The sequence below is a fragment of the Aethalodelphis obliquidens genome, unplaced genomic scaffold (assembly GCF_003676395.1).
Source record: "Aethalodelphis obliquidens isolate GAN/ISIS:26980383/991018 unplaced genomic scaffold, ASM367639v1 scaffold8, whole genome shotgun sequence".
Lineage (NCBI taxonomy): Eukaryota > Metazoa > Chordata > Mammalia > Artiodactyla > Delphinidae > Aethalodelphis > Aethalodelphis obliquidens.
This window is the reverse complement of record NW_020837952.1, coordinates 32993801-33015244: the sequence shown is the minus strand read 5'-3', so window position 1 is coordinate 33015244 and position 21444 is coordinate 32993801. Positions and strand designations below refer to the sequence as shown.

Here is a 21444-nt window from a genome sequence, read left to right as displayed (position 1 = left end):
AAGCTGTGAGGTTTGGGCTCCAATATATTGCAGATTTTTTTTTTTTTGGTAAAAAGGTTTTCTTTCTTTTTATTGTTTACTTATGTTTGCAACTTCATCCCTCCATGAAATGAGGGGGTAGGGCTGGAGACGCATCTAAGTGACAACTGTCACTGTGTATTGAGAAAGTCCTCTCCTCTCACACCACTAAAACTTCATGATTTGGCCACACTTATGACTCTCTGGTGCAGTAGTATATTACCCCTTGTCAGTTCTGTGCCTTCAGGGTACAGAATATCATGTTTGTCATAGGATAAGCCCTGAAAATGTGTGTGTGTGTGTGTGTGTGTGTGTGTGTGTGTGTGTAGGGTAGGTGTAGCATTTATGTATATGTATGTGATGAGATGTAGCCATTGTTTCCTGAATAAATGGTGATTATATTTGCAAAAAAATGCAGAAAGAAGTATACCTTTTGTTTTAGTATGAAGAAGCATTCATTTTTGCTAAATATAGCACTAAATTTTACCCCAGGTATTTCTCATATATATTAAGACACTGAAGCCCTCATATCACGGGAGAAACCAGTTTCCCACTGGTTTTCTGAAAGCATAAAACTATACTACAGTTCAGGTGCAAAGCTATGTCATAGGAAATTTTACATAAAAGGAATGCAGAGCTCCTTCTCAGAGTGAATTATCATTAGAAAAATCCCCAAAGAGGCTTTCAGTGATGTTGCCCCATTCATCCTCTTTTCGAGACTTTAGGAAAGGAAAAAAATCTGTTGAAAACATAGAAAATGGCTAATTTCATGGAAGATAGAAAAACAACTCTTAGGAAAACTCCCAGTTCTCACGGAAACTTCTGATTCTCTTCAGTTGACTTTCACCATTTTCTGTCCAGTAAATCATATTTCACAGTGATCTTGGAAATTCTTTCCATGGTTTTGGGATATACCCCTGGGGCCCAAGTCATTAAATAGTCCTGTCAACTTCCACCAAGTAACTGTTTCTAGTCCCTGCCCAATGTGTTGCAAAGTTCTAGAACTACCATCCTTTTTGGGTGTACAAATGAAATATGCCTGTCTTCATCCCCAGAGCCTCACCAACCAGGGATTTCCAATGGTTGAGTTTGAGTGCCAAACTCAGCTGCCGATCATTTTTAGAAAATGCAAGCAATTTTCTTTAAATAGCAGACACTGGTCAACTTATTATCTACCATATTTTGAAATTTCCTAAAAGCCACTATGTAAGCATAGATGCAGATTTTACTGTTAGCCATGATAATATTAAGTAAAAGATATAATTCATGTTTATAATATATAGTTTTTCATTAATAACCTGTTAAATTGCTTCTAAGTTGTTAAATATTAATATTTATGAGTTAAATATCACTAAAAAATGTTTCAATTTTCTCATGTTACTGCAAAAATTAAAGTAGAAAATATAAAATAAAAATGAAAATGTAATAATACTTTTTCAAAACACTTGAGAATAATTTTTAATCAATAAAGTCTTGGTTATTGAGTTCATACTTAATAAGGATGCACAATATTCACTTAAGCTGTTCAATTATGCAGTGGCCACCCCAGAATCATTAGATATCCTTCTGACTTCTCATCAAGTCATCTTTTCCAAAAGGCAACTGATTTTTGCTGCTTGTTATAATCCTTAATTTATCTATAGGTGACTCTGAAACTCAGGCTTTTAGGTCAGTCGTGTCCGTGGTGATGTTGTTTTGTAAACATTAATAGATATATGAACCCATATTGTTGTCTAAGATTAATGGATAGAACATCAATCAGGAACCCTTAATTCCAAAAGACAACTGGATACAGGGAGATCAAAAAAAGAAAGACGTGGTTTTGCTTTGATTCTGGGCCCATGAATTGGCACTAGAGAACTGTCTACTTGTATGCATCATGCTGGGATCTTTGAGATGGCACCAGTATGACTGTGGCCGCCAAAGGACTGCAATCCACATTTATGTCCAGCCATATTTTGGGGCCCCCAAACTAACAGTGGAGCTTCCTGAACACACAATAACCCACATGCCCCAGTCAGGCAGAAAGCCAAGATAAGTTCTCAGGACACAAAACGAGACAAACAAGAAGGCAATAGCTGGCCCTAGGAATATGTCGACAACCAGTGGGTGCCCGAAAGCAAATTCACAAGTCACGATTCGATTCAGAATAAATCTTACAAATGTTTTTGCCTGCCAATCTGAATCTGGAAAGAAAGGAACAACGAGAAGTTTTCCCTTGCTCTCTCGACGAGGCACCACAGATAGAGACCTAGGAGAGCTGACTTTGTTAAGAATTCTTACCCTTTTTTTGCTTCTGCCAGTTTCCCCAGGATTCTGTAGGCTCTGGAGTAAGTGGGGTGTCCCAGCAAGCCTCATCCTGGTCACGAAAAACTGAAGAGGAGGAAGAATAGTTTTCCCTCTACGCCTTATAGTGAGTGCTAGCCTGAGATCCCTTTTTCTCTAAGGCAACTTGTAAATGGATAAGCTTATCAGGTTAAAAGTTCTCAGCTGTGGCCACTATAGTGCAAGATTATCCTCAGCTGTGGCCACTATAATGCAAGATTACCCTGGGTAAGGATAACCTGCTTGTTTGGACTTAAAATTTTATTCACGTCACTCCTCTCGCTGGGCCCAATCCTGCTTAAGTCAGACCAAGTCTGACCCGGAACTAGTTCCGTGGTCCCACCTCCCTACCCGGTCGCGTTTCTAAGTCGGACCCAGTTCGCCTCCGACTGGTTTCCAGACCGAGTCTAGAGAAAGAAATGTTTAAATGAAGTCTAAAAGCTTCTGAGACAAAAGACTTCGGGACTCCAAGAGGGGCGGACCCAGCACCTCCTGAGGCGGAAGAGGCAGCGAGCTCAGGGCTCAGCAGGTACCACGTCTGGTTGCTCGTTGCTCCTGGGGCCGTCGGGGGTCTCCTTCGCTCCCCGCTTCTTACTGTTACTAACAGAACTGTTAAAAGATAAACTGAGGCATAGAAAACTTTTTTTTTTTTTTGCGGTACGCGGGCTTCTCACCGCTGTGGCCTCTCCCTCTGCGGAGCACAGGCTCCGGACGCGCAGGCCCAGCGGCCATGGCCCACGGGCCCAGCCGCTCCGCGGCATGTGGGATCTTCCCAGACCGGGTCACGAACCCGTGTCCCCTGCATCGGCAGGCGGACTCTCAACCACTGCACCACCAGGGAAGCCCCCTAGAAAACATTTTAAGAGTTTGAGCAAAAATCAATTTGAATCGGGCAGCATCTCGTCTAGCAGATAGAAAGGAGCTTCGGGCAGTTGTTCAAAATGAAAGACTTTCGTAGGCAGAAGGGAGCAGGAACGAGGAAAAATAAAGTAGGGAGAGAAGCGGTGGGTTAATGCATAGTTACCTTCCTTTAGGGGATAGCAGGGGTCTGTCAGGCAGGTGACCCCACTAGTGCTGATCAGGTGGTTTCTGATTGATTAGTTTAGTTTTCCTTCTAGGAGAGCCGAAACTGTGATTGTCTCAGTTTGGTGATGTGGGACTTAAAATAAACAACTCCATTTTGGGCTGGTTGTCTTGTTTTTAATACTTTATGGCTTATATGTAATGTTATGCTTAAAAGGTCTTCCTCATAATTGTAACTTAATTAAATAATTAGTGCTTTCTTGAATATTTTGACCTTAATATATCATATATTTTTCTTTTCTAATTTTTTTGGTAAGAATACAAAAAAGATCCAGCTGTATAGTATTTTTTCCCAAATGACTAGTTGATATTCTCAGCATCGTTAGTTGATCTATCTATCTTCTATTTGGAATATATATTTTCCAAATTTCCTGTTTAATCCATCTCTGAAGACTATTTCAGTGATCTATTTGTCTATTATAGTGTTTCTCAAATTGTGTATTTTTTCATTAGAGAAGATGTCCCCTTAGCCAATATGATTGGAATTACTATTTCCTCATTTAATAATAAAAAAAACTGGTTAAAGCAGAAAATCATTAAAAAATACATAACACCCTAAATATTTTAATTTAAAACATATGAATGCACATTTGCCAGTCTGTTGAATTAGTCTTAGGCATTTTCTTTGACTGTGGTTCTACTGTTAATTTTTGTGTCATCAATTTTGCGTTAATGATGCTCTTATACCTTTCTTTAAAGTGGACAAGTCTTAGAGGAAGACCTTTAGGAGTAATCCAAGTGAGAATCCCTCTAGCTTTTTATGATTTTATTCTAATCTGTTGGAGTTTTCTCATCCACACTAGTTCAAAATATTTTTTCGGCAATTTACTTTTATTGTATTTTTCTAAAACATTTAATTTAGATTTCATAGAAACAGTCTTCTTTTGGAACTTACATTTTATGGGTTTACATAATATTTGTCATGGTCCAAGCGCGGGATGGAAGAAGAATTTCCAGACACTAAGTATTTTAGAAAAGAGTGAGTTTATTGAGAACAAAGAGCAGAGTTAGTGAGGGGCTCTGCAAATACACTGGGCCGACCTCCTGATAGACCAGGGAGAGCTGACCCCCTTTGTGGGCTAGTAGTCAACTTTTTTTTTTTTTTTGCGGTACGCGGGCCTCTCACTGCTGTGGCCTCTCCCGTTGTGGAGCACAGGCTCCCGACGCGCAGGCTCAGCGGCCATGGCCCACGGGCCCAGCCGCTCCGCGGCACGTGGGATCCTCCTGGACCGGGGCACGAACCCGAACCCGTGTCCCCTGCATCGGCAGGCGGACTCTCAACCACTGCGCGACCAGGGAAGCCCCTAGTAGTCAACTTTTATAGCCTCAAGACAAAGAAAATTTCTGCTGGCAGGATGGCATTAGGTGATTGGTCAGGATGCTACAAGGTTACTACATGGTGATTATTTTGCCTAATATGGAGTTGGGGGGCTGTCCGATTTAGATTAGGAGACCCATGGCAACAGTTGCTATGGGGGCTTGGTTAATTTCGGAAGTTTTGTCCTGTGTCCTTGATGCAGAGTGTCCTTGATGTAGGGCTCCATGTTTCCCCCTCTTTTTATTTATGGGCCAAATCTTTGGCCCCTTAACACACCGCTCATGACTAACTATCTGCCTATCCCCGTCTCAGGCCATAGGAACCCAGGTTACTGGTGAAAGGGGTGATGACCATTCCTAGCTTCTTCCTGCTGGACAGGGGCGTTGCGGGGCCCTGAGTCCCAATGCCTGCTCTCTCTCAGGGTGTATTTACAGAGGGAGATAAGAACCTGTGGAATGATAAGGTGGCTTGTTCCGATGTAGTCCGTGTGCCAACTGGCTGGTATCCTTGTTGTAGCACCATCTGGAATTGAATCTTTTGAACCTGTCGGGAGATGAACTTAAATAATGTGTTAATAATGTAGGGACTAAACAACAAAACAAAGGCTATCAAGATTAATGGTGCCAGCAGGGGCAATAGCCATGTCCATAACCAGATCCCCATAGAGGAGAGGAGGTTGGAAAGCAAGCTGGGGCCCTGTCCTGTTCTCTCTTTTAAATATTCTATTAATTTGATGTTTTTCTTTAGAATCTGAAGGTCTTCTTCAACCTGGCCAGAGGTATTAGTATAGAAGCTGCATAGTAGGGCACAGACACCCCCTGCCTCATCTGTTATAACATTAAGGGCCCTCCTATTTTGTAAAACTACCTTGGTCAGAGAGCCTAGGGCTGACTGCTGTTCCTCAGTGGCTGCTACCGTAGCCTTCCAAGATTCCTGGATTATGATGGTGAGATTGAGGACGCTCCTCTCTAAGAGGGGTATGCCTGCAAACCAAGAGAGCCCTCTAAAGACACTGTGTATTATTTCGGGCCGATCAAGAATTGGGTTATCATAAGCATGTCCCCGCCAATCAGTGGTTCATTTTTGTCTCTCCCGGACAGGTCTTAAGGCCTCCTCGAGGAAGGACCCAAGGTTGGGAATGCCTCCTGAGGAAGCTAAATCCTTTATAGTCATAATGGTCACCTCTGGGACTGCAGCAGTAATAGTACAGAAGCCCCTCCAAAGTGTGGGAAGATCCAGATAGACCCCATTACCGGATAGAAATGAAAATCTGGTGTCCCTCAAGGATTCCCCCATTGTGGGTCCCCAGAGCCAGGCCCTGACCTTTTGGGAGTTTTCCTCTGGAAATAGACTGAGGTCCCATGGCCTAGGCTTATATTGGGAAGGCCAAACTCCAAGGAAATAATCATCTACACATAAAGGAGAGAATCCGGGCTCTGACTGATTATGAGTGTGACGGGGAGATTGGCAAACAAATTTCTGAATATTAGCTGAATTATGTTATATTTTGGAGGAGAGTCTTGTCGGGAGGTTTAACTAAGTAAGTGTCTGGTGGTCACACCAATCCCTACATATTTAGTTCCCAGGGCCGAACTTTTTTGGGGGATTATGGTCTTCATTAGTATATTTCTTAGTTGCATTTTTCCTTGAATTTCCCCAACACAAAGTGAAATTATGTTCATGTACATCATATTCATCCTCCTCTGACCAGAGATCCCACTCCAGGCTTGTCTGATTAAAATTGAGGGTGTAGTTACAAAGAGAGTCATTTAGCCAGCTCCAAATGTGTCCCCATCCATCCAGGTTGGAAATAGTCCTTTAAATTATGTCTTTTCCAGTGTGTATAATCCCCTGATTGTGGGTCATGGGGCATCTGATTTTCATCCAAAAATAGATTACTGAGATAAGCTTCAGAAACAAACTTAGAGTGTCCTTTAATAATTCAGTTAAACTTTTTAGCAATATAATATAACAGCAAGGTACTGTCTGGGAAGTGAGTCTTGGTAACACAGACCTTAATGAAAAAAACTAGAATTTAATATTCAGTGAAACGTAATTTTTTTTTTTTTTCCATTGTGAGGGCATTAACCCTGCAGCCAGGGAAGACTTATCCCGTCAAATAAAAAAATGAGGATTGTCAGGGAGGCAGAAAAAGCCAGGCGGCGGTCTTGGATTTCCCATAGCCCTGACTGTTTGATTGACAGCTATTGTTTACCCATCTTAAATTCCCTGATTTAGGAGTAGACTGCTGCCATATTTTAAGGATATCAGGATGGCAAAAGTCTGGCAATGAGGGGTTAATTTTTGTAGAAGCAGAATGAACTTTACATGCGACATAATCTTCAAAATGCAAGGTAATTCACACAGTCTGTTACCAAAAGCAGCATTCCAAGAAAACTTTGTTCTCTTAACAGAGAGAGAGAACCAAATTCCAGTCTGGTACCAGCTTATGTTAATCACAAAATTTATTTACCTAATTAATTTTAATTCAATCTTAGAAAGTCCTTTCTATAAATCTTGAAGAGGTAGTATTTTTGCAAAGGCAGTTCAACATCTTAAGAAAACTTGTACCATGTATAAAACTCTTTTCTCAGGGTCCATTTTCCACAAACATTTTTTATCACTTTCTGTATCCATCACTTTATTTTCCCATTCAGAAACAGTCACCTGTAAGTCAGTCCTACTTCCTTTTTCCTTAATAAAATGTAATTCCATTCCTCATACCTTTTTTACTGAAAACATACATCCTACTTTCCTTAAGCAACCATGAACTGTCCTTTATATCAGCTCTCTGTAGATTAGTAAACATACATCCAAATAATAATTTTTGAAGAATGTGCTTTCTTATAGAAAATATCTCAGTGTGGCACCAAACACATTTTTAAAATAATTCCAAACCTTTTGTTTCTATCTAAAAGGAAGCCAGTGTTCAGTAATTAATGTTTCAGTATCTTATTTTATTTGGAAATGGACTAGTTATTTAATAAGCTTCCATCCTTTAACTTAATTTAGCATAACTCTAAATGTTTTAAGTTGTTGAATATCTGGAGAGATTATTCTTAAGTAGACATTCCTAAAACATAATTATTCCTAAAAAGTTCACCCAAAGCTCTTATCTCATTTGTATTTTCTTTCCTTAAAAGTTTCTTCACATTGAGTTATTTTCATTGCTGACAAATTTGCAACAGATATAATAAGAGCATATTTAGTTTATATTATATCTAGGCACAATAAAAGTATTATACTTAATGTTGATGGCTCAAAAGACATGTCTATATTAATTAGATCAACAAATGTAACCATTAACACCAGGTATTAATTTAATATTTCTCAGTTCACATGAATCTGAAATTTATTTAGCTTATTTTTTCTTGTATTTAGAATTGTTTGATTTGTGATCACTTACTTTTCTTTTAAGCCAATTAAATAGAGCTCATTTACAAATTAACCTCAGCAATATTATCCAAAGACAAAGACACATACTGAGACATACACGTATATCCAGACAGTCAGAGATCTCATAGTTTCCACTTGAGATTTAAAATGTCTCTTTGCCTCTTTTTTTTTTTTCTTGGCTTGAAGTTCTACTAATTAACCCAAGGCTGAAGTCTCAGGCAAAGTGGACTGTGTTTGTAGCTCAAAGACAGGATAAGAATAAACTTCAAAGTTTTTCCTAGGCATCTTTTTGTTCTCTCTGGGTCAGGATTCTGAAAAAAATATTTCAACAGGCTAGCTCTTCTAATTGCACATGCAAAAAGAACCCCTTTTGCAATTTCAAAAAAAGTTTTATTTTAACCAGTTTTCTCCAGAGTCTAAAGAATATTGTGGGCATCCTGACTGAAGGAACCTAACTTTTGAATTTGGGAAATGTCAGACATGGGAAAGGGATAATGGACTCTAATAGTGCCCATGTCTCCATTAGCTACTTCTCTTAAGGGAAGCATGTTAGAATCTGTTTCCTGGCGTTGGGCAGTCCTCGATCTTGTGTGGGGAGGAGAGAGAGGGCTTTCGCCCTGATAAGGGGTTGGCTGTTGGGGACCGGTGGATTGAGGAGGGGGCGGGGGCTGAAGTGAAGGGGGTTGATGAGGTGGGGGACAGGAAAGGTCGAGTAGAGGGTCGTCTAGGAGATCTGACGGAGAGGGAGACAGAGGGGGACTGGGGGATAAGGCGGCAACAGAAAGACGCATGTAACATGAGTCCCTCAGATCTGGATTCTGACTAAGGGCCATGAAGGTCTGGACCTAAGGAACCTCTGAATCATTTCCTTGTTTCCGGCAAAAGAGATCAAGTTGGAGGATCGTGTTATAATTTAGTGTGCCGTTAAGAGGCCATTGTTCTTGGTTCCCCAGTTTATACTGCGGCCAAGCCGTGTTACAAAAGAAAATGAGCCTCTTCTTTTTGAGATTTTCAGGGTCAAATTTTTCCAGTTCCTGAGGATACAGCCAAGGGGTGAGTCTGAGGGAGGCTCCCGAGACGTTCCAGAACCCATTCTTAGCCTGTGTGCCATAAAATGGGGGTCCTGAGAGTCACCGGCTGACAGAAAGGTGTCCCCTTTGTCCCAGTGATCTCTCCATGAGACAAAGGCACAAAATGGGCCAACCGTCCCAACAGTCATGTCCGACTGTGAGAAGTGATCCCTGAGCATGCGACTGAGGCACAAACTGTGCAACTAAGCACCATAAGACTCGGGAAGGGAATGAAAGAAAAGAGAGAGAGATTCCTGGGACCCCCCGGGTGACTCACCGTTTGGCGATTCCCTGAAACGTGAAAAAGCACTCCTGGGATGGCTCAGAGGCAACCCTAGGCTCCTGTAAGTCAGTACCAACTGAGAAAAAGGTGAAAGTAACAGAGAAGACGGGCTGAGGAATCACCCTCACAGTCCTGCTGGGAAGGCGGCGGCCAAGGGGAGAGGGCTCAGTGTTTTGCTTGAACCAATATGTGCCTCACGGTGCATGGAAATTGTCTTGCTGAGGGCAGATGCTCTAACAGCCTGGTCTGTTCTGTGACCCCCTTATACTTTGACGGGAGCTTCAAGCGCCAGGCGCCCTAATGGCTTTTAAATGCCTGACCCGTGCCCGCACAATATCAGTTGGCCTAGTCCTCAGTCAGAAGGAAGACAGAGGGACCCTCACCCGTTCTGGGTGGCAGTTACAGGGGCGAAGTGAGCCATGCAGCCTTTGGAACACACCAGGGTGTGGCCCTGGCCATAGTTCCTCTGTTGCTTCCATGGCAGCTTGCCTGTTCACAGAGGGTCCCAAGAAATGAGAGGAGGCCGGGGAGGAGATCCCTCCAAGAGATGTCCCCGTACAGGCCACCAAAATGTCGTGGTCCGAGTGCGGGTTGGAAGAAGAGTTTCCAGACACGAAGTATTTTAGAAAAGAGTGAATTTATTGAGAGCAAAGAGCAGAGCAGAGTTAGTGAGGGGTGCTGCCAATACAGCGGGCCTACTTCCTGACAGACCAGGGAGAGCCAACCCCCTTTGTGGGCTACTAGCCAACTTTTACAGCCCCAAGACAAAGAAAATTCCTGCTGGCAGGATGGCATTAGGTGACTGGTCAGGATGCTACAAGGTTACTACATGGTGATTATTTTGCCTAATATGGAGTCCAGGGGTGGGGGGCTGTCCGGTTTAGATTAGGAGAGCCCATGGCAACAGTTGCTATGGGGGCTTGGTTAATTCCGGAAGTTTTGTCCTGTGCCCTTGATGTAGGGCTCCACAATATTTAATTAAATTAGGTAATTATTTGGTGTAAATAGGCATAAACAGTTCTGAGTTTTTATTTTGCTTCTAAGAAAGAAAACAATGGACTCACCTGTGGGAACAGAGTGTGAATTCAACAGTGTGGTCCACTGGCTGGGTTTTCAGTATGCAGAGAGCATCAGATGATATGTTTCATAGTGAAAATAGAGTTCATTAGTTAAATTGGTAGATTAGTTAAGGGAAGGATAGTTATACTTCACTTGTGTTATTATCATCTGGGAATCTCATTTTAAGAAATGCATATTTTCACACTCTAGCCCTGACATAGAAAGTCAGAATTTTTAATGTTTGACCCACAGGGAAATTTCAGAGTTAACATGTATCCTAGGTAATTCTTCTGCATTATTTGAGAGCCATGGGTACATAACTTCACTTATCAAGCTACCCTAATTTATGTCACTCTATTATATTTTAGTATTCTGTAGGGCTTCGCCCTCAGTCTTCTTATTTTTCTTGGCTAGTTCTGCATGTATATTTTAACAGATCAAAGTTAAAGTTTTATTTTCAGATTATTTCATTTCAGGTTATATTGATTCAATAGATTAATTTAGAGAGAATTAACATCTTTACAGTGTGACATTTTGATTTCCACAAGCAAGTTATGTGTTTCCATTTATTCAAGGCTTTTTAACCTGCCTCACTAGGGTTTTAAGGTTTTCTTTGTGTAAGCCCTACACAATTCTTGTTAAATTTCTTCCTAAATGTTTTAACTTCTTTTGTTATTCCTATAGAAAAAAAGGTCGATTGAACTTTAACTGTTCTAACTCACTTTGGTTTATATACTGAAAAGCTATTGCTTTTATATTTTGATTTTGTAAAGTCTACTGATTCACTCTTTTTTTAAACATATTTATTGGAGTATAATTGCTTTAAAATGGTGTGTTACTTTCTGCTTTATAACAAAGTGAATCAGCTATATATACATATACATATAACCCCATATCTCCTCCCTCCTGCATCTCCCTCCCACCCTCCCTGTCACACCCCTCTAGGTGGTCACAAAGCACTGAGCTGATCTCCCTTTGCTATGCGGCTGCTTCCCACTAGCTATCTATTTTACATTTGGTAGTGTATATATGTCCATGCCACTCTCTCACTTCGTCCCATCTTACCGTTCCCCCTCCCTGTGTCCTCAAGCCCATTCTCTACGTCTGCGTCTTTATTCCTGTCCTGCCCCTAGGTTCTTCAGAACCTTTTTATTTCTTTTTTAGATTCCATATATATGTGTTAGCATACGGTATTTGTTTTTCTCTTTCTGACTTACTTCACTCTGTATGACAGTCTCTAGGTCCATCACCTCACTACAAATAACTCCATTTTGTTTCTTTTTGTGGCAGAGTAATACTCAATTGTATATATGTGCCACATCTTCCTTATCCATTCATCTGTCGATGGACACCTAGGTTGTTTCCATGTCCTGGCTATTGTAAATAGAGCTGCAATGAACATTGTGGTATATGTCTCTATTTGAATTATGGTTTTCTCAGGGTATATGCCCAGTAGTGGGATTGCTGGGTCGTATGGTAGTTCTATTTGTAGTTTTTTAAGGAACCTCCATACTGTTCTCCATAGTGGCTGTATCAGTTTACATTCCCACCAACAGTGCAAGAGAGTTCCCTTTTCTCCACACTCTCTCCAGCATTTATTGTTTGTAGATTTTTTTGATGATGGTCATTCTAACTGGTATGAGGTGAAACCTCACTGTGGTTTTGATTTGCATTTCTCTAATGGTTAGTGATGTTGAGCATCCTTTCATGTGTTTGTTGGCAATTTGTATGTCTTCTTTGGAGAAACGTCTGTTTAGGTCTTCTGCCCATCTTTGGTTTGGGTTGTTTGTTTTTGTGATATTGAGCTGTATGAACTGCTTGTAAATTTTGAAGATTAAACCTTTGTCAGTTGCGTCATTTGCAAATATTTTCTCCCATTCTGAGGGTTGTCTTTTCGTTGTCGTTTATGGTTTCCTTTGCTGTGCAAATGCTTTTAAGTTTCATTAGGTACCATTTGTTTATTTTTGTTTTTATTTCCATTACTCTAGGAGGTGGGTCAAAAAGGATCTGGCTGTGATGTATGTCATAGAGTGTTCTGCCTATGTTTTCCTCAAAGAATTTTATAGTGTCCAGTCTTACATTTAGGTCTGTAATCCATTTTGAGTATTTTTGTGTGTATGGTGTTAGGGAATGTTCTAATTTCATCTTTTCCATGTAGCTGTCCAGTTTTCCCAGCACCACTTATTGAAGATGCTGTCTTTTCTCCACTGTATATTCTTGTCTCCTTTATCAAAGATTAGGTGACCATATGTGTGTGGGTTTATCTCTGGGCTTTCTATCCTGTTCATTGATCTATATTTCTGTTATTGTACCTGTACCATACTGTCTTGATTACTGTAGCTTTGTAGTATAGTCTGTAGTCTGGGAGCCTGATTCCTCCATCTCCATTTTTCTTTCTCAGGCTTGCTTTGGCTATTTGGAGTCTTTTGTGTTTCCATACAAATTGTGAAATTTTTTGTTCTAGTTCTGTGAAAAATGCCATTGGTAGTTTGATAGGGATTGTATTGAATCTGTAGATTACTTTGGGTAGTATAGTCATTTTCAACAGTGTTGATTCTTCTAATCCAAAACATGGTATATCTCTCCATTTGTTTGTAGCATCTTTAATTTCTTTCATCAGTGTTTTATAGTTTTCTGCATACAGGTATTTTGTCTCCTTAGGTAGGTTTATTACTAGGTATTTTATTCTTTTTGTTGCAGTGATAAATGGGAGTGTTTCCTTAATTTCTGTTTCAGATTTTTCATCATTAGTGTATAGGAATACAAGAGATTTCTGTGCATTATTTTGTATCCTGTTACTTTACCAAATTCATTGCTTAGCTCTAGTAGTTTTCTGGTAGCATCTTTAGGATTCTCTATGTATAGTATCATGTAAACTGCAAACAGTGACAGCTTTACTTCTTTAATGATTTGGATTCCTTTTATTTCTTTTTCTTCTCTAATTGCTGTTGCTAAAATTTCCAACGCTGTGTTGAATAATAGTCGTGAACATGGACTACCTTGTCTTGCTCCTGATCTTAGAGGAAATGGTTTCAGTTTTTCACCATTGAAAACGATGTTGGCTGTGGGTTTGTCACATATGGCCTTTATTATGTTGACATAAGCTCCCTCTATGCCTACTTTCTGGAGGATTTTTATCATAAATGGGTGTTGAATTTTGTTGAAAGCTTTCTCTGCACCTATTGAGATCGTCATCTGTTTTTTCTCCTTCAGTTTGTTAATATGGTTCATCACATTGATTGATTTGCATATATTGAAGAATCCTTCTATTCCTGGGATAAACCCCACTTGATCATGGTGTATGATCCTTTTAATGTGCTGTTGGATTCTGTTTGCTAGTATTTTGTTAAGGATTTTTGCATCTATGTTCATCAGTGATATTGGCCTGCAGTTTTGTTTCTTTGTGACATCTTTGTCTGGTTTTGGTAGGGGGGATGGTGGCCTCATAGAATGAGTTTGGGGGTGTTCCTCCCTCTGCTACATTTTGGAAGAGTTTGAGAAGGATAGATGTTAGCTATTCTCTAAGTGTTTAATAGAATTCGCCTGTGAAGGCATCTGGTCCTGGGCTTTTGTTTGTTGGAAGATATTTAATCACAGTTTCCATTTCAGTGCTTGTGATTGGTCTAGTTATATTTTCTGTTTCTTCCTGGTTCCATCTCAGAAGGTTGTGCTTTTCTAAGAATTTGTCCATTTCTTCCAGGTTGTCCATTTTATTGGCATTGAGTTGCTTGTCATAATCTCTCATGATCCTTTATATTTCTGCAGTGTTAGTTGTTACTTCTCCCTTTTCATTTCTAATTCTATTGATTTGAGTCTTCCCTCTGTTTTTCTTGATGAGTCTGGCAAATGGTTTATCAATTTTGTTTATCTTCTCAAAGATCCAGCTTTTTGTTTTATAGATCTTTTCTTCGAGAAAACTATACTAAAAAAAAGAAAAAAAAAACCAGACAGACAGAACCCTAGGACAAATGGTAAAAGTAAATCTATACAGACAAAATCACACAAAGAAGCATACACATATACATGCACAAAAGGAGAAAAAGGAAAAAAATATATTTTCTGTATATATATAAAAAAAAGAGAGCAGCCAAATCAGTAAGCAAATCTACCAGTGATAATAAACTCTAAGTACTAAACTAAGATAAACATGAAACCAGAAACAAGTTAGATGCAGAAAGCAAACCCCAAGTCTACAGTTGCTCCCAAAGTCAACCGCCTCAATTTTGGGATGATTTGTTGTCTATTCAGGTGTTCCACAGATGCAGGGTACATCAAGTTGTTTGTGGAGATTTAATCCTCTGCTTCTGAGGCTGCTGGGAGAAATTTCCCTTTCTCTTCTTTGTCTGCACAGCTCCTGAAGTTCAGCTTTGGATTTGGCCCTGCCTCTGCATGTAGATCGCATGAGGGCATCTGTTCCCTCCCAGATTGGATGAGGTTAAAGGAGCAGCTGATTAGGGTACTCTGGCTCACTCAGGCTGGGTGGAGGGAGGGGTATGGAACGCGGGGCAAGCCTTTGGTGGCAGAGGTGCAACAGCGTGAGGCGCACCATGAGATCTCTTGGGGAACTTGTCCCTGTATCGAGGGACCCTGGCAGTGGCAGGCTGCACAGGCCTGTGGGAGGGGAGGTGTGGGTAGTGACCTGTGCTAGCACACAGGCTTCTTGGTGGCTGCAGTGGCAGCCTTAGTGTCTCTTGCCTCTCTCTGGTGTCTGCGCTGATAGCCACAGCTCGCACCCATCTATGGAGCTCGTTTAGGTTTGCTCTGAATCCCGTCTCCTTGCGCACCCCAAAACCATGGTCTCTTGCCTTTTGGGCAGTTCCAGACATTTTCCCAGACTTCCTCCCTTCTAGCCGTGGTGCACTAGCCCCCTTCAGGCTGTGTTTACGCAGCCAACCCCAGTCCTCTCTCTGGGATCTGACCTCCGAAGCCAGAGCCTCAGCTCCCAGCCCCCACCCGCCCTGGCGGGTGAGCAGACAAGCCTCTCAGGCTGCTGAGTGTTGGTCTGCAGTGATCCTCTATGTGGGAATCTCTCCGCTTTGCTTTCTTCACCCCTGTTGCTGCGTTCTCCTTTGTGGCTCTGAAGCTTCCCCCTCACCCCACGACCCCCCGTCTCTGCCAGTGAAGGGACTTCCTAGTGTGTGGAAACCTTTCCTCCTTTACAGCTCCGTCCCACTGGTGCAGGTCTGGTCCCTATTCTTTTGTCTCTGTTTTTTCTTTTTTCTTTTGCCCTACCCAGGTACGTGGGGAGTTTCTTGCCTTTTGGGAAGTCTGAGGTCTGCCAGCGTTCAGTAGGTGTTCTCTAGGTGTTGTTCCACATGTAGATGTATTTCTGATATATTTGTGGGGTGGAAGTTGATCTCCATGTCTTTCTCCTCTGCCATCTTAAAGGTCTCCTGATTCACTTTTTAAAAATCTTCTGATAATGTTGTTTTCAGTTTGTTCTCTTGTGTTTTCTAAATATGTAGTCATATCTACTGCAAACAGTAATTATTTTGTCTTTTACTTCTCACAATTTCTATTTCTGGTTTCTCTTTCCAAGTGCGCTGTCTCTGAGAATGGCACTCTGCTGTTGTGCAGTGTGGAACTGGGTCCCCGTGGGGATCTTATATATTCCTCCTGTTGCTGGCCCATGGCTGCAACTCTTACCAGTCTAAGGAAGTGATGCTGGGGCCTTACAGAGCTGCACCATATACTTATTGAATATTCTTCCCCAAAGTGTGGAAGGTTATATCCTCCCCCATTTGCTCCACAGCACACAGTGTTTGGCAAATCTTTTTCTTAATTTGTGTCTTAAATTTGTTTTTTTTCTTTTTTTTTTCTTTTTTTTTAACGGTATGCGGGCCTCTCACTGTTGTGGCCTCTCCCATTGTGGAGCACAGGCTCCAGTCGCTCAGGCTCAGCGGCCATGGCTCACGGGCCCAGCCGCTCTGCGGCACGTGGGATCTTCCCGGACTGGGGCACGAACCCGCGTCCCCTGCATTGGCAGGCGGACTCTCAACCGCTGCGCCACCAGGGAAGCCCTGTGTCTTAAGTTTGTAGCTGTTTTTCTTAAGTAATGAAGATGCTGTATTTTTGTTGTTTTTAAGTTTCACACAGAATAATTACTTTTACCTACCTAATTATCACAGGAAGTCTTCATTAGCTTTTTAAAGACGTTTTGAAAAACATTTGGATTTTAATTTTTTTTACATAAATTTACATAGTCAAATATGTAGAATTTTTCTTTGTAACTTGGTTCAGGATTATCATAGAAGGTTGCAGAATGTGAGTAATTGTTGAAGCTGGGTAACAAAAACATAGGAATTCATGCTATTATCACTGCTTTTTGTATGTGTATAAATTTTCAAAATTAAAAAGATTAAGGGCATTAAGAAGAAAAAGATATTTCTTTAGTTTCAGGTCTGACAAACATTTACGAAATATTTTTTCTTTTTATGATTTCACTTTCAGTTATTTCTTTCATTAATTTAGAATTTTTTGTATCATGTTTGGTGAGCATATGATATTTCCCCCTTCAAAGAGGTAATCAATTATCTCAGCACTATTGATTGAACAAACTTTCCTCTCTCTCTGTCCTCCCTCCCCAGACAGACTTCATGATTGTCTAACATCACTGTGCAAGTCTATTTCTGGACAAATTATCTGTTTGTCAATTCTCATATAATAATCTATTTACAGCTTTTGTGCTTTTAATTAATTTTAGTATTGGTCATGGCAAATCTCTGTCATTATTTTTCTTTTTAAAAGTTTTCTTGTATCTTTTAATCGTCACTCTTCTTGATAAACTTTGGGACCATTCTCAGTTTCTAAAAACAATCGCTGAGATATTATTTATTTATTTTCACTTAGGAATACTATTTAGTATAAAATTTAGCATATAATGATATAATATTTATGAAGGTATATGTTGAAAGCACAATTTTTAAATACTATTATTTACTCCTATTTTTCACAGTATGATAAACAGTTTACATCCTTTTTTTTTTTCATGGAATGGCATTTTATTTTAAATATAGCAGTATGTACATGTCAGTCCTAAACTCCCAATCTATCTCCCCACCCTGACTTGTCCCCCTGTTAATCATAAGTTCGTCCTCTGAGTCTGTGAGTCTGTTTCTGTTTTGTAAATAAGTTCATTTGCATCTTTTTTTTTTAAGATTCTGCATATGAGCAATATCACAATGATATTTGTCTTTCTCTGTGTGACTTACTTCACTTAGTATGATAATCTCCAGGTCCATCCATGTTGCTGCAAATGGCATTATTTCGTTCTTTTTAATGGCTGAGTAATATTCCATTGTATACATGTACCACATCTTCTTTATGGGATATTAGTTAAATCACATTAAGCCTACATAATAATTAGAGAAGACATTCAACATCTTTTCTTCTCAGCTGGGTGCTTAGTGTAGTTTTCCAATGATTGCAGTCTTGTTTTAGGATTCTCAGTGAAATTTAGTAGATTTTTTTCATTTATGTCTCATGTATTTTTATTTTTTATGAATTTTATATATTTTGTTAGCAGTTGTGAATTAGATATATATTTTTCCTAATTAAAATTTATATTTTGTTCTTCCTGAGTTATATAGTACTAATGATGTTTGCTTATTTAGTGTATATTGTTTATTAACTATTTTTATAATTTTTTTCTAGAATTTTTTTGCATTTACTGGGAAGATAACTATTATCAAGAAATAATTGAATTGGATTTTCATTTTTTTTAATACTATTCATTGGGCAAGCGTTCCAGAATAATGTCATATAATAGTGATGATACTGGCTAAACTTCTACTATTTCTGATTTTAATAGGCATTTCTCTAACGTTTTATTGTTAATTATGACATTGTAGGTTGATTTCATTTTATGAAAATAATTTTAGAACTTTTCTAATATGCTTTTTTCTTGTTTTGGAATCTTTTTTTTTAATACAGACAGATTCTTATGATGGTTCAACTTTACAATTTTTTGACTTTACTATGATGCGGAAGTGATAAGGTAGAAACCCTACTTGAATCTTGATCTTTTTCTGGGCTAGTGTTATGTGGTAGACACTCTCTCAATATTCCCATGAGGCTGAGCAGCGGCAGTAAGCTGCAGCTCTCGGTCAGCCATACGATCATGAGGGTAAACAACCGATACACTTAAAACCATTCTGTACCCCAGCAGCCATTCTGTTTTTCCTTTTCAGTACAGTATTCAAAAAATTCCATGAGATATTCAACACTTTATTATAAAATAGGCTTTGTGTTAGATGATTTTGCCCAACTGTAGACTAATGTAAGCATCCTGAGTGTGTTTAAGTTAGGCTAGGCTAAGCTATGATGTTTCGTAGGTTAGTGTATTAAATATACATTTTCAACATGATACTTTCATTTTTGGATGTGTTTATTGGGATGTACCTCCATAGGAAGCTGAGGAAGATCTGTACTTCAACTGTCATGTGTCAGAATGGATCTTATTTAATGTTTCTTCCTTTCTCATTATCAGTTTTATATTTTTTCATTCTTAATTTCATGTTTACACTTTCCCTATATTAGACTTATTAGAAATTTGATTCTCATGCTATATTCCTGAAAACCGATTTGCAGTTCAGAATTCACTCACTTCAAAAGCAGATTTGAGGGTCTTGGGAAGAAACAAGAGATAGACTTACTTATATCTCCAGGGCATTTTATCTCCAGGACATTTATACGTAATTTATACGTAAATATAATCATATAGAATTTGCATTATGTGTATGTATTTAATTTGCCGACACTGAATAGATAATATCGATAATTCATGATTATTCATTTAATGAATACTGCACATATATAGTGATAAGAATCAAAGAAGAGCCTAATCTTAAGAATATGAAACATACTGGGTTTGTAAACTATGTATTTTCAGTGCTAATATTAAAAAAACATACCATTGGCATAAGGAACTTATATCACCATCTGTACAAATATTAAACTACACCACTATAAATTATATTTAGTAGCTCTATAAATGGAGAAAGGCAGGGAAATACAGTCAAAATATATAGTATCATAATAAAATATATTAAAGTATATCAAGATTTTGGTCTTCAAAGTATTGGTTTCCCATGGAGTCATAATTAATTCATGTTCCGTCTCTTCTGTGTACAGAGAAAAGTACATAAACAGAGGAGTTTTCATTCACACCTCCTCTTCTGCCAAATTCCAAATGAAATGAAACCAAAGCTAGTATGCCAAAAAATTTGATTTAAAGGAAACCTCAGACACTGAAGCCATTAAGCACACATTTCCTAAATAAAAAATGAGTTGTCTGCAAGCTGTCTTGACACGGTCTGCAAAGTCTCACTGCATAAAACAGCAGCTCAGCAGATTGTCAGAGAGTTCCTGAGATAAACAAAAACCAAATCAAACTTCCTTCTCCCTGTCTTTCCATTTAAGGTTCATCTTGACAGGAAAAAAAACTATATATATATATATATGCTTCTTCGCTCTCTAAGAGAGATTTGCAAATATCCCCATACAGCATTTGGGCATTGCCTTTTGATTTGGAATAGTTTTTCAAAAATGGGAAAATAATGCACTGACTGTATGAAAAAGATGCATGCTAATTCATTTAAGAGTTTGAAAATTAATTACTTTTATTATATATATCAACTACTGGCAATTAAAACTCAAATTTCAGAAAAATTTGAGATGATTATTGTTGTTAAGAGCACAGGATCTGGAATTAGACAGTTGTCCTTGAATTCTATATATACATATACTATATCCAACTTTGGACAATATACTTCACCTATCTGGGCCTCAGTTTCTCTGTCTTTAATGAGAATAATGGAAGTACTTACCTCATACAGTTGTCTTAAGAGTTAAATTAGTTAATATATATTTTAGAACAGTAGTTCATGCCATGTAATAAATTTTATTTGTGCTAGCTCTAATATGATAATTATTATTATATTATTATTTGTTTTGTTTATTGTTCCCTTCCTAGGTGTTTCTTGTAACCTGTAACCCCTGCTACTATACAGCCATCTGTTTCATTAGCCATACTCTATTATTATCATATTCTATAAATCTCTTTCTGAATTTCTAGAGCTATGATATACAATTGTGTATATCCAGAGAGTTGAGATGGAATGGAGAGTGAGCAACAGTGGGTGCCCCTAGCTTTTTACTTTATTTATTTATTTAACTTTTATTGGAGTGTAGTTGATTTACAGTGTGCTACTTTCTGCTGTACAGCAAAGTGAGTCAGTTATACATATATCACCTCTTTTTTAGGTTCTTTTCCCACATAGATCATTATGTATTTTATGTATAATAGTGTGTATATGTCAATCCCAATCTCCCAATTTATCCCTCCCCTCCTTTCCCCCCAGTAACCATAAGATTGTTTTCTACATCTGTAACTCTATTTCTTTTTTGTAGATAAGTTCATTTGTACCATTTTTTTAGATTCCACATATAAGTGATGTATGATATTTGTCCTTCTGATTTACTTCACTCAGTAGGACAATATCTAGGTCCATCCACCTTTCTGCAAATGGCATTATTTCATTCTTTTTTTATGGCTGAGTAATATTCCACTGTATATATGTACTACATCTTCATATCCATTCCTCTGTTGATGGACATTTAGGTTGCTTCCATGTCCTGGCTATTGTAAACAGTGCTGCAGTGAACATTGGGGTGCATGTATCTTTTCGAATTATGGTTTTCTGTGGGTATATGCCCAGAAGTGTGATAGATGGATCATATGGTAACTCTATTTGTAGTTTTTTAAGGAACCTCCATACCATTCTCCATAGTGGCTGTACCAATTTACATTCCCACCAACAGTGTAGAAGGTTTCCCTTTTCTCCACACCCTCTCCAGCATTTGTAGATTTTTTGATGATGTCCATTCTGACC

The 21444-nt window shown here is 39.0% G+C and overlaps 1 long non-coding RNA gene across 1 annotated transcript in view; it reads left to right on the top strand.

Moving 5' to 3' along the window:
* Positions 1-2809: 2809 nt before the first annotated feature.
* The window catches only part of LOC113620804 (uncharacterized), a 247282-nt gene continuing 228647 nt past the window's right edge, over positions 2810-21444 (top strand). Inside the window, exon 1 of the long non-coding RNA XR_003432923.1 lies at positions 2810-2872. This is a non-coding gene — a long non-coding RNA (uncharacterized LOC113620804). The remainder of the gene's footprint in view (positions 2873-21444) is intronic.